Here is a 12,294-nt window from a genome sequence, read left to right as displayed (position 1 = left end):
ATCCTGACTCTCCTTACATCTAGATGATATTTAAATAATATTGTTAACCTTCTGCTAAAGCTGACTCTTTATGTGATAGTTTATCTTTATCTGACTGACCTTTATTTCCTAGCTAGGATTTTCTGATCAGTATATGAGATATCTGATCAGCTCCATATATACACAGAGCTTGCAATTAAAATGAGTGCCAATATTCCAGACTAAAACTTTCCCCTTTTATACAGAGTTTTAAAAAAAAAATGTAATGGGACTTGCGGGCAGTTGGCAGCTTGCAGTGTGCAGTCAGCATCATACTGGATTGAGACCTCAAAGCACACCATCTATCATGTGTAGTGATGGCCTGACCCTACACCACTGAACTTAATGGGAGTTTTAGCACTGATTACAATAGGAGCAGAATCAGTCCCTGAGTGAGGTGGGGTTGTGGCACTGCTTTTTAAATAATTTATTAGAAGAGACACTTTGGAGAGATAGTGCAGTCTAATGGATGGGCACTGGACTAGGAGTCAAGAGACCTGCGTTCCACTCCTAGATCTGCTCTGTGACCCTAAGTAAGTCACTCCCTTCTCTGTTTCCTCTCTTTCCCTTTGTCCTGGCTATTTAGATTACAAGCTCCTTCAGGCAAGGCTTGTCTCTGCTATGTGTTTGTACAATGCTTATTGCAACTGGCTGATACTATAATAAGAGAAAAACAGTTATACATGGAACAATTGCTCTCTGTCTCCCTTTGTTTTTTACTCTCACTGCTTAATGAGAGCACCCTGCCTCATTCACTGCCCACCATTCAAGCTGCTCACAAAGAGGCATTTTTTCCTCCACTATATCAGTGTAAATTCAGATTGATGGATAAATCTAAATTTCTGCTGTTAAAACTGAAACGAGAATTTGGCCCAGAGATATAGAAAGAGCCCTGCCTTTTTCATTGTTCAGTGACTAATCTGTACACTCATTGTGACTGGCCTCTGCCCATGTGGAGTGGAGCCTGCATGTGCAAAGAGCCTCCCCTTATGCATATTGCAAATGGGCTAACTGAGCACAGTCCCTTTGTTCATCTGAGAACTGGGGCTGTTACCTCTGTATGTCCTGGAGGGTGAACTTCACTCTGCAGGAGGTGGGAAGGTACAGTTAGGATGTCGTCCTGCTTCCCTTCTGCCTAGCCTGTAAAGCAGGGGTAGGCAACCTATGGCACTCACACTGCCCGGGTCCTGGCCACTGGTCTGGGGGGCTCTGCATTTTCATTTAATCTTAAATAAAGCTTTTTAAACATTTAAAAAATTTACTTTACATACAACAATAGTTTAGTTATATATTATAGACTTATAGAAAGAGACCTTCTAAAAACATTAAAATATATTACTGGCACGCAAAACCTTAAATTAGAGTGAATACATGAAGACTCAGCACACCACTTCTGAAAGGTTACTGACCCCTACTGTAAAGTATACTGAAAGGAGATGAGGCCATCCACAAACCAGGGGTTTCAGGGAGAGACGCCTCCTTTGGGGTGAGTAGCACTTTAAAGCCTCAGTGTAACTGACAGCAAGGCCAGGGTCCTGCAGCAATAGTAGCCTCTGTTGAAAATCAGGACCTCAATGCCTACGAACAAATGCGTGCATGACTTTGGAATGCTTAATTTTGCAACCTTAAGTTTCTGTTGATGCTGGGTCTTCTATTCTGTTTCCTTGATTTTTTTGTAGTTTTTTTTTTTGTTTGTTTTTTCAGTTGTGATTCTGAAAAGAGGAAACTAAATCCAAAAACTACAAATATCTCCAATATTTGCCTACACTGCATCGGAATTGCAAAAGCAAAGCTGGGTTTGCAGGAGATCATGTTGTATATGTCCTGTACAGAGAGGGTAAAATCCTTGTCCGATAGAAGTCAATGGGAGTTTTACTATAGACCACAGTGGGGCCAGGATTTCACCCAGACTTGTGAGTCACAAAAGCTCCTAAATCTGCACATGGAAAAAATGTTATGTTTTTACCTCTCAACAATCCTCTTAATGGTATGCTCTTACTAATATACTTATACTGGGCAGAACTAGTAAAAAGCCTTGTCTCACTTGCTGCATAGCTACTTGGAGGTGCAGCATCTGATAAAGAGTATTCTTACTGCTTCCTAGACTCTGCTTCTTTTACAAGTACTATCCTTATGGCTCAGTAAGTATCTTCCAACTGAAGGTACACAATAGGGTAGCTACATAAACCACCTCCTTCCTGTAGTTGTTCTCTTGTATAGTTCCAATGCTTTGTATCTGTATATTTCTTTCCTGAATATGTAACCCTTCTACCAGGTGGTGTGAGCAGCAACGAGGGCCAGGTTCAATATCTAGGGTTCCTCTGAACAATACAAAACAGAATCAGCTCAAGCCCCCACCCAGTAATCTGGGAAAACTAACCAGCCTTGGGCACCTCTAAGGGACAATATTTCCCCACTCACAAGCACAGAGTCTGTGTATAACAAAGAAAACCATTATTAAAAGAAGTAATCACAGCATTAATTTGAAGAAACATTGCAGCAATGACTTGAAAGTATGCAATCAATCAGTAAAGCGCCTGTCCCACAGTATATTGGGAAAGATCCTTTTTCTCAGTTTCCCACCTGGCCACTCTTTCTCTCCGCTGCATCCCACTCACAGTTTGCTGTCAGCAACATCCTGGGAGTTCAGTGATAGATTTGGGGGGTTGGCCTCACACCCTGAGAGGAAAGGATAGTTGAGTGAAGCCTCTGCTCATCAATGTTGCTGCAGTCTCCGCCATTGCTAGTTGCTGTTTGTGCCTCTGCTCACAGCTGCCACCGTCACTGCTGCCTCTGGCTGCAACACTGTGTTCTGAGGTTCTACCACTTAGCCCAGATCTCAGTGCTGTCAGCTCTTTAGTGATTTCACTCGATAGTGAGGAATCTCTACTGCTGCCTCTTCTGCATTGTCTTTCCATTGCAACACTGTCTCCATACTATGTTCAGTGTTCAGCCTCCTCGGAGCAGCTTCTCAGCAAGTTCAACTCTACACTGCATCGCTGTCTTTAAACACTAGAGGAGAAGGATCAAATAGTGCCTAGGGCCCTTTAAACAGGTAACCACCACCAGGTAGGACACCTACACGCACTACTTCCAATTTTAAGTTTCATTTGGTATCACTATGTCAGGAGTAAAGCTCCTGGCACCCTAACGAGTCAACTAGGCTGCCTGACAGACCACCAGGCCTGATTCTCGAGGAAGCTAGCAGGCCAGTTCTTAAGCTCAGCAGTAGCTGTAGCTCACTGGCTGATCAATGCATGTGCTCATGGAGTCTGTCATATCTCTTGCCAAATGCTGCTCCTGCTCTATTCGTTACAGCTCCAGCCTAGATCCTGCCCTGCACCCAGCCTCATTCCCACCTTGTCTCAGCCTTGCTCCTGCCTCAGAACCAGCCCTGCCGCTAACATTCCGTGACTCCTGGTAATCTGGTTCTGATTCCTGACCCTGACTTTGTCTCTGTCTCAACCCTTGTCTCTGGCATTTGGACTCTGAGTCTGCATCTGACCTTTGGTCCTGTTTTCTGGTTCTGACTCTGTCTTGACCTCTGGCTCTAGCAGCTGGACTCCAACCACAAGGCCTGACCACTGACAACCTAGTCTCCTGACATTTTATCTCCTGCTTAGCAAGTGAGGTTCCAGTTGTGACCACCTCCATCAAGGCATGCTAAGTACAGTTCTGCTGCCCTTTACTCATACAATGTGGATAACAATATTTCATTACCCCAGCAGTCAACACTAAAAGGCAAATTTGATTAATATGGCAAGCAGCTCTGCTGAACACCTGGGCAGAGTATGTGAGTCTGTAAACAGGCATACTGCTCCTGAAGACTTTTTGCCAGTTAATCACTAGATGGCAGGGAAGAGTTCATTCAGATCCTCCTGTTATATATATATATATATATATATATATATACACACACACACACACATACACCCCAGAACTCTGTTTATTTGATCTAATTGGGATCAAAGCCAGATCCCGTGGTGAGCTGGAGCCAGTTCCCACAGGTTCCCAAGAACAGCTTGCTAAAATTAGACCTCCGTGGAGAACCCGTTGTGAAAGGGCCAAGGGGTGGGCAAAGAACTCCGGTCTGCGGGCCGGACCATCCTGTTGCTCCCAGGATTCCCAGCTGGGGAGGCTGAGGCTCCTGCGGCCCTTCCCCTGCTTCCCCCCAGCTGCGGCATGTCCAGCTGCTGGCATCAGCTGGGCAGCTCAGCTGAGCTCAGGAGTTGTCCTGCAAGGTGTGTGAGGGGGTCCTGCTGCAAGCTCCAGGGCTGGCCAGGGCGAAGGGGGCAAGTGGGACAATTGGCCTGGGCCCTACAGGGGCCCCTGGCCCCATGAGGATGTCTCCCTCGGGCCCTCCCTCTCCCCCCACACCGCAGAGCCGCAGTATGGCCAGCAGCTGGGCAGCTCAGCTTAGCTCTGGGCTGCCTGCAAGGTAAGGGGACAGCAAGCTCCAGGGCCATGGGGCGGGGGGCACAAGTGGGGCAATTTGCCACGGGCCCCTGGACCCACGAGGATGTCTCTCCCCAGCCCCGCCTGCAGAGATGCAGCATGGCCAGCAGCTGGGCAGCTCAGCTGAGCTCCTGAGCTGCAAGGAAAGGGGGGAGGGGGCTGCAAGCTCTAGAGTTGCTGGGAGGGCAAGTGGGACAATTTGCCCCAGGCCCGACAGGGGCCCCTCGCCCCGGTATGTCTCCACCTGCCTCGGCCCCTCCCCCGCTCCCCCCCTTAAATCAGAACTTTTTACAGGGAACCGGTTGTTAAGATTTTGGCAGCTCATCACTGGCCAGATCCAATAGTTAAAAATTTAGATAAACGCCATCTAGCCGGCACACAGGATATCATTTGCTTCTGGACCTGTGTGCACTGGTTGTTTGATTGATATAGAGAGCCAGATAATGGAGGGTCAGAGACATGGGATTCTACTGTGTATATAGGTATAGATACACACATACACAGAGAAAGAAAGGTTGAAAAAATATGTCAAATAAAGTTACTTTATGGTAATTGTATTGTCTCATTGGTTTTTTGTGCTCCCTGTCTGTATCCACTTTTTGTCCTTCCGCTTAGATTATAAATGACTGAGGACAGCAACCGTGCCTTCTTTTTGTTTTTACAGCATCTAGCACAATGGGGTCATGCTCTACGGCTCCTAGACTCTATGGTCATACAAATAATAAATGTACTAAAGATAAAATTCAGTAAACAACGTTTTGCAAAATGTACAAAATATACAGAGATTTTTTAAAGCATCACAATTGAGAAAACAGGATTCACGGAAATAAAACAATCTTACTAAATAACTCCACTTTTAGGTCCCCTTCCGAGTGGGTAGGATGCATATACAAAATTAGTGACTTGAACAAGAGGAGCTTTCTGTCTCCATTAATGTTTCAATAATATTTACTACTTTACAGTTACATTATTTCAGCTCTTGAGTGCCATACTGTGGCACTTTAGAGACTATGCTTCCTAAAGTATTTTAATGATTGTCAAATGTTTATATCACATTACACCAGAACAGTATGATGGCATCAGACTTTATTGCTCATGAACAAGCTGTGGCTAACTACAGAAATTAAATATAGTTCTCTAGAAATCGCTCTTGAAAATCTGTGGAATTTAACTGAGAATTATAGCCTTACCATTCTAATGCTGATTTAAAAAAATTAGGGAGAGCTTATTATGCTATATTAAATTTTATTACTTTTTCATCAGGGATGATGGGTAAAATTTCCAGAAACCTAGGTGACTTAGGAGCCTAAGTCCCAGTGCATTTCAGTGTGGTTTAGGCTCTTAAGTCACTTAGGCCATTTTGAAAATTTTATTTAAAAACATTTGGGCCTAATTTTCCACATGCGGCCACTGATTTTGAGTGCCAGACTTGAGCCATTCAGGGCGTGATTCCCAGAAGTACTGAGCACTTGCAACTTCTGAAGTCAGTGGGAGCTACAGGAACTGCTTCTCAAGCTGGGCCTTGGTGCTCATAAATGGTGGTAATGCACAGTTCCAGAAACGAAAGTCTTCTATTCATCTGGAGGACGTAATGTCAGTTCAAACTTCTCATAGACTCATAGACTCATAGGTCAGAAGGGACCAATATGATCATCTAGTCTGACCTCCTGCACAAGGCAGGCCACAAAACCCTACCCATACACATTTATAACAACCCCTAACCCATGACTTGAAGTTATTGAAATCCTCAAAATTGTGATTTGAAGACCTCAAGCTGCAGAGAATCCACACAAGCGACCCATGCCCACGCTGACAGGAAGGCGAAACTCGGGCCCTGCAATCGCTGGAGAAAATTCCTTCCGACCCCAAATATGGCGATCAGCAAACCTGACATAGTGGCAAGACTCACCAAGCCAGCACCAAGAAAGAATTCTCTGCAGTAACTCAGTTCCATCCATCCACATCCCATCACAGACTACTGAGCAACTTATCTCCCGATAATCCAAGATCAATTGCCCATATTAAACATACCCAACCCATAACCAAACCCCATATACTTATCAAGCTTAGTCTTAAAGCCAGATAAGTCTTGCCCCCACTACTTCCCTCGGAAGGCGTTCCAAACTTCACTCCCCTAATGGTAGAAACCTTCATCTAATTTCAAGTCTAAACTTCCTAATATCAGTTTGTACCCATTCGCCTCGTGCCTACATTAGTACTAAACTTAAATAATTCCTCCCCTCCCTAACGTTACCCCTGATATATTATATAGAGCAAGCATATCCCCCGGAGCCTCTTTTGGCCAGGCTAAACAAGCCAAACTCTTTGAGTCGCCTTTCATAAAGCAGATTTCCATTCCTCGGATCCACTAAGTAGCCCGCTCTGAACCTGTCCAGTTTGAATCATCCTCTAACATGGACCCCAGAACGTGCACACAAATATCACGGGAGTCTCACCACGCCGTATATAACGCGCACACACTCCTTACCTTGCTGGAAATACCTCGCCTGATGCATCCTAAAACCGCATTTCTTTTAAACAGCCTTATCACATTGCGCCATAGTCACGCTGCTATCACCAATACCCCAAGGTCCTTCTCCTCCCGTCGCTTCCAACGTATGCGTCCCAACGTATACACTAAAATTCTTATATAATCCCTAATATGACTGTGCACTTTCACTATAATTTCATCCATACTATGACTCCCAGTTTTACAAGGTGTCCAATCTTCCTGAAATAGTATCCCGGTCCTTCCCGTGTAGCAATCCCCCAGCATTTGGTGTCATCGCAAAACTTTATTAACACTTCCCGCTCTTTGCGCAAGGTCAGTAACATAAAAAGTTAAATAAGATCGGTCCAAACCCGATCCTTGAGGGTCGCTAGGAACCTCCTTCCAGCCTACAGTTCACCCTTCATAGCACGCTGAGCTCCCCTTAACCATCTATCCAACTCTACAACTTTCATATCACTGCCCACTTTTCCAATTAAACTACAGTTCCCCATGCGGAACCGTGACAAACGCCTTACTGAAATCGAGATAAATTAATCTACCCATTTCCTTTGTCCTAAGTAATCCGTCACCTTCTCAAAGAAGAAAGGTGGTTTGGCACGATCTATTTTAGAATCCAGTCTGCAATCGTCCCAATACCATTGACCTCAATGCCTTAACTATTCTTCCTTAAAATTTTTTCACAAGACCTTACACACTACAGACGTCAGCTAACAGGCCTAAATTACCCGGATCACTTTATCCCTTCTTAAAACATAGAAACTACGTTAGCAATTCTCCAGTCGTACGGTCAACCCCCGAGTTTACCAATTGCTTAAAAATCTCGCTAACGGCTCGCAATTTCACGCGCCAGTTCTTTAATACCTCGGATGGAGAAGTCCGGCCTCCGATTTTCCCATTGCATGTTCAAGTTTGGCATCTACCTCAGATGCGGTAATATCCACCTCCATACACATTCCATTTATCATCCCTCAATCATCCCAAAACTCCTCACTAGACTTATTAAAGACCGTGCAAAGTACTATTTTAGATATTGGGCCATGCCTAGGTTACCTAACCTCCGCTCATCCTCAGTGTAATGCGGCCCCACTTTCTTTTCTTTGTTTTCTTCTATTTATGTGGCGATAGACCTTTACTATTGCGTATCTTGAATTCCCATTGCAAGTCCAGTTCTACTGCGCTTTTAAGCCTTCCTCACTTTATCCCTACATGTTCTGACCCACTAAGGTACTTCCCTTGCATAAATCCCGCCTCTTCCAACCTACTCCTGTAGCTTTCTGCTTTTCTAATCCCCTCTCTGAAGTTTGCTGTGCCTCATCCAAGCTTGGCCTACAACAACCCCTGCCCATTGGTTTTTTCCCCTTCTTGGGATGCAGGCTCAGGTTTCCGCAAGCTGCGACTTCTAAGTAATTCCAGGCCTCCTCCACATTACATCACAATTCCTCACCAATCCACTTCCCTGAACAATTCCTTCAACTCTTTAAAGATTAGCCCTCGAGAAGTCGAAACCTAATCCAGATCACATTTGTTATCCTTCCATCTAATTTGAATTGAATAAGCCTCATGATCACTCGAACCAGGTATGTCCCCTACCACCATTTCTTCTACAAGAGTCAGTCACTGCTCACCAAACAAATCTAAACTGCATCCCCTCTCGTATTCTGAGATCTACTTCAACTAACTTGATGAAGAAATCCTGCCGCATCCCAAATCACAGAAAAATTGCGACCCTATTATTCTTGCAAGCACTCGTCCTCAGTCTATATCCGGAAGTTGAAGTCTCAAATGCACACATTTCCTTTGTGTCGATTCATAAGACATTAAAGAGGTCTCTACCCATATCCAAATCAGATCCCCGCGTCTGTAGCACACCCAAGACTATCTCAGGGAAGCTTAGTAGCCTTTTTTACCCAGGTGATTTTACCCAGACAACCCGTCTTATCCATCCATCACTTCTATTTCATACAGTTCCCTCATCATGATGTAAAGGCACTGCCGCACCTTGCCTTTTTTGTCTTTTCTAAACAGCAACATAGCTTCATACCTGTACTCCAATCTATGAGTACTATGTCACCAGGTTTCTGTTATCCTATAATACGCCGGTTTCACTTCCTGCACAGTAGCTCCAGTTCCTCCATCTTGTTCCCTTAGGCTCCTCCATTAGTGTACAGACATTTTTAATTTTCGGGTCGTGTTTATTGGCGTCAGGCACGCTCGATACATCTTTCCCCCGTCAGTGCACAGACCTTCTACCACCACACAACCGTTTAGCCTAGTTCAACTCCGCTTTCCTCCTTGGATCAATTCTTCGGTCCACAAGGGTATCCCCGTCTCACTTGTATACTTCCCATCTCAGGTTAAATTCCAGGCGGAGATCTCTGAACAATCTCCCAACCATCCCCAACTTCCTAGTTTAAAGCTCTGCTTAATAGAGTCGGCGACCCATCACGAGTCTATTTCCCTCTTATATAGATGAATGTCTTCACTCCGACGGCGAACAGTTGTCTGTCCGTTAAACGCTCCAATGACCGTACTCCAAAGCCTCCTTAACCCACTGGGCCTGGCCACTGTTAATCATCATAGCTGTCACTCCTCAGTCGCCGCCGCTCTAGAACCGGCAGAATCCACTGAAGATCACACTATGAGCCCGATTCCTTGACGTCTCCCCCAGTCTGGCATAGTCCTCCTTGCTCACGTCCCGCGGCGTGCTAAGCCGTATCTATCGTTCCCACATGAAGAGACAATCACGATTCGTTACCCATCCCGTTAGATCCTTTTCAGCCGCAGTCCAATCCGTACTTAAGCCCGCAGACAAGCAACCCCTGTTCTCCCCAGCAGTCTATTACAGGCCTGTCTATTCTTCTCAGTAAAAGAGTCTCCATCACGTAACTTGGCTTATCCTGGCGACAGTGTGATCCCGGTCTATCTGCCCAGCTGGCGCATCCTCTCGATTCGTCTCGAACTCGCAAATCCTCCTAGAAGCTCTATACTGGTTCGCCTCCATTGACTCCTCCCCTCCTTCGCAGGACAACCGTCGCCTCTTTTCCTCCCTCTCCTTCAGCGAGGCACTCTGTGCTCACTCATTACCAACGCAGCAACCGTTTCCAGTCTATTTTCCGTCGCTGGCCCGTCTTTACCTCTCCTGATTCTCCTATCACAAGCTATCCACCGTCCATTCTCCCCCAGCACTCTCAGAATTCTTGGTCCTGCTCATTGCTCGCTGAGCTTATCCTTGTGCCTCATCAACTGTTTGCTCCATCATCTCTCAAACCCCTCTAAACTCAGCCAGGTTCACCCACTCCAGTCCTCCTTATCTCTTCCACAATCCCCACGCTCTACAGGCGGCACTCATGCAGACAAAAACTCCTTTCAGGTCCCCCTCCAGGAACCAAGTACCATCCAACTTACCGCATCCGGCATTCCTCATGTGTCCTAAACCTGCTCCTCTGTCTCATCATCGCCCTGCCAACCTCGTTCTGCATTCAAGCCTCCACCGCACCACAGCACACCAAGGCTCGGGCGCTGGCAGACCCCTGCCCCTCCCTCCTTCTGCTGTTGGTTTCTCTGCTTAGTCCTCCGCTGGAACTCCCCCTGGAAACTACCCCCACTGAAACTCCCGGTTAGCATCTGGTTGCGGCTCCGTCCGCTACAGCTGTCTGTGCGCTGCCTGAGTGCCTGGCTCCTATAAGACCCTATCAGAGTAACCCGCCACTCAGGGCTCCAGCCTCGCTCTCAGCACAACGGCCAGTACCGCAACACACACTCACTCACACACAAACTCCACAATACAATCCACAAACTACAAAAACCTGCTCCTCCAACAGAACTCCCACTGAAACTCCCCTGTTAGCAGCTCTGTATGCTGGCTCCTGTGCCGCTGCAGCTGTCTGTGCCTCAGCTATGATCGTGAACGATGAAAGAGCCCACCTTTAGGTGAGAAAAGACCTGCTACGGTATCCTTAACTATTTCAGCATAGGTGAAGGGAAACAGCTGCAAACAAGTTTTCCAACAGTTGCAATCTTTTACAGAGAAAAGGACGAAGACCAGCAGATCCCTTCACAGCCCATGGGCTGCTCTTATTGATCTATGCCAGCGTGGAGCTAATGACATAGAAGGGAAGAGACTGACTCCCTTATTGATCCCCTTGGCCATCTTTCCATCATTGTTATACTCTAACCTAATTTTATTTGATATGTAATTTTTCACCTATGGCCTGATTTTTATAAGTACCCAGCCATTCCTACTGAAGTGATTGGGACCTATAGGAATATAAACTTCAGTCAGTTAAAGGTGATCAGTTATCAGCACAAGCCAAAAATATCCATGTTGAGCTTCTCTTCACGTTTCCTCCCACATGTTCAATAATTGCATGGAGCCAGTACCGCTAAAAAGATACAATACACAAAGTTCACACAATTTCTGACTTCCTCCCTGATACCCAGCAGAAGCTTCTTAAGGTGAGGAATGTGAGTGAGATGAACCAGCACCCTGTGGATATTATGGAATGCTGCAGGGTAAATCTAGTGAGCAGCTGTTCCACTATAGACCCCACAGATGTCCCACTGAATATTTGAACAAGAATTAATGCTGACCGAAACAGCAATAATGCCCACTAGGTATGCCATGAGGGATGGACGCAATGCCTGCTAAAGTCAGTGGGGAGACTGGAATGGAATCATGCACTTTGGCCCAGATCCTGAAAGGTATTTAGGCATCTAACTCCTCAGGTTTTCCACCTGAAGTCAATAGGATTTAGGGCCCACCACGTACACAAACATACTTAGGTCCTTACTTCCCCAGTATGCAATCAATGGAAGTTAGGAGCCTAAATACCATTACGGATCTGGGCCTAAGTGCCAAAATATCTTTGAGGATCTGGGCCTTACTGTCCATGTAAGTGGCAACATATCTCCTGAGAGTGCTGTTTGGGCATGGGGAAAGGGCCTGGGGAGCTTTGAGGCAGTGGGTCTCATGGATATCCTGAAGTTTGTGTGGATCTGCTGGTTTAGAGGGTGTATTCCTGTCTTGTCATTGGGGTGCAAACACCCATCTCCTCCCTTCCAATAGAATGAATGGGAGGAAATTCCATGAGCTGACACTGAGAGTTTCCTGCTCCCTGTACTTAGTGGTATAATCATAAATTTTCAAGAGACTAGTGATTCCACGTGTCATAAACAGATAGCTAAGGGTTAATGTTTCTTTTACCTATAAAGGGTTAACAAAGGGAACCAAACACCTGACCAGAGGACCAATCAGGAAACCGGATTTTTCAAAGCTTAAGGGAGGGAATTTGGGGGTGTTTCTTGGTCTT

This window comes from Chelonoidis abingdonii, chromosome 2 (assembly GCF_003597395.2).
Source record: "Chelonoidis abingdonii isolate Lonesome George chromosome 2, CheloAbing_2.0, whole genome shotgun sequence".
In the NCBI taxonomy this organism is placed as follows: Eukaryota; Metazoa; Chordata; order Testudines; family Testudinidae; genus Chelonoidis; species Chelonoidis abingdonii.
This window is presented reverse-complemented; position numbering follows the sequence as displayed.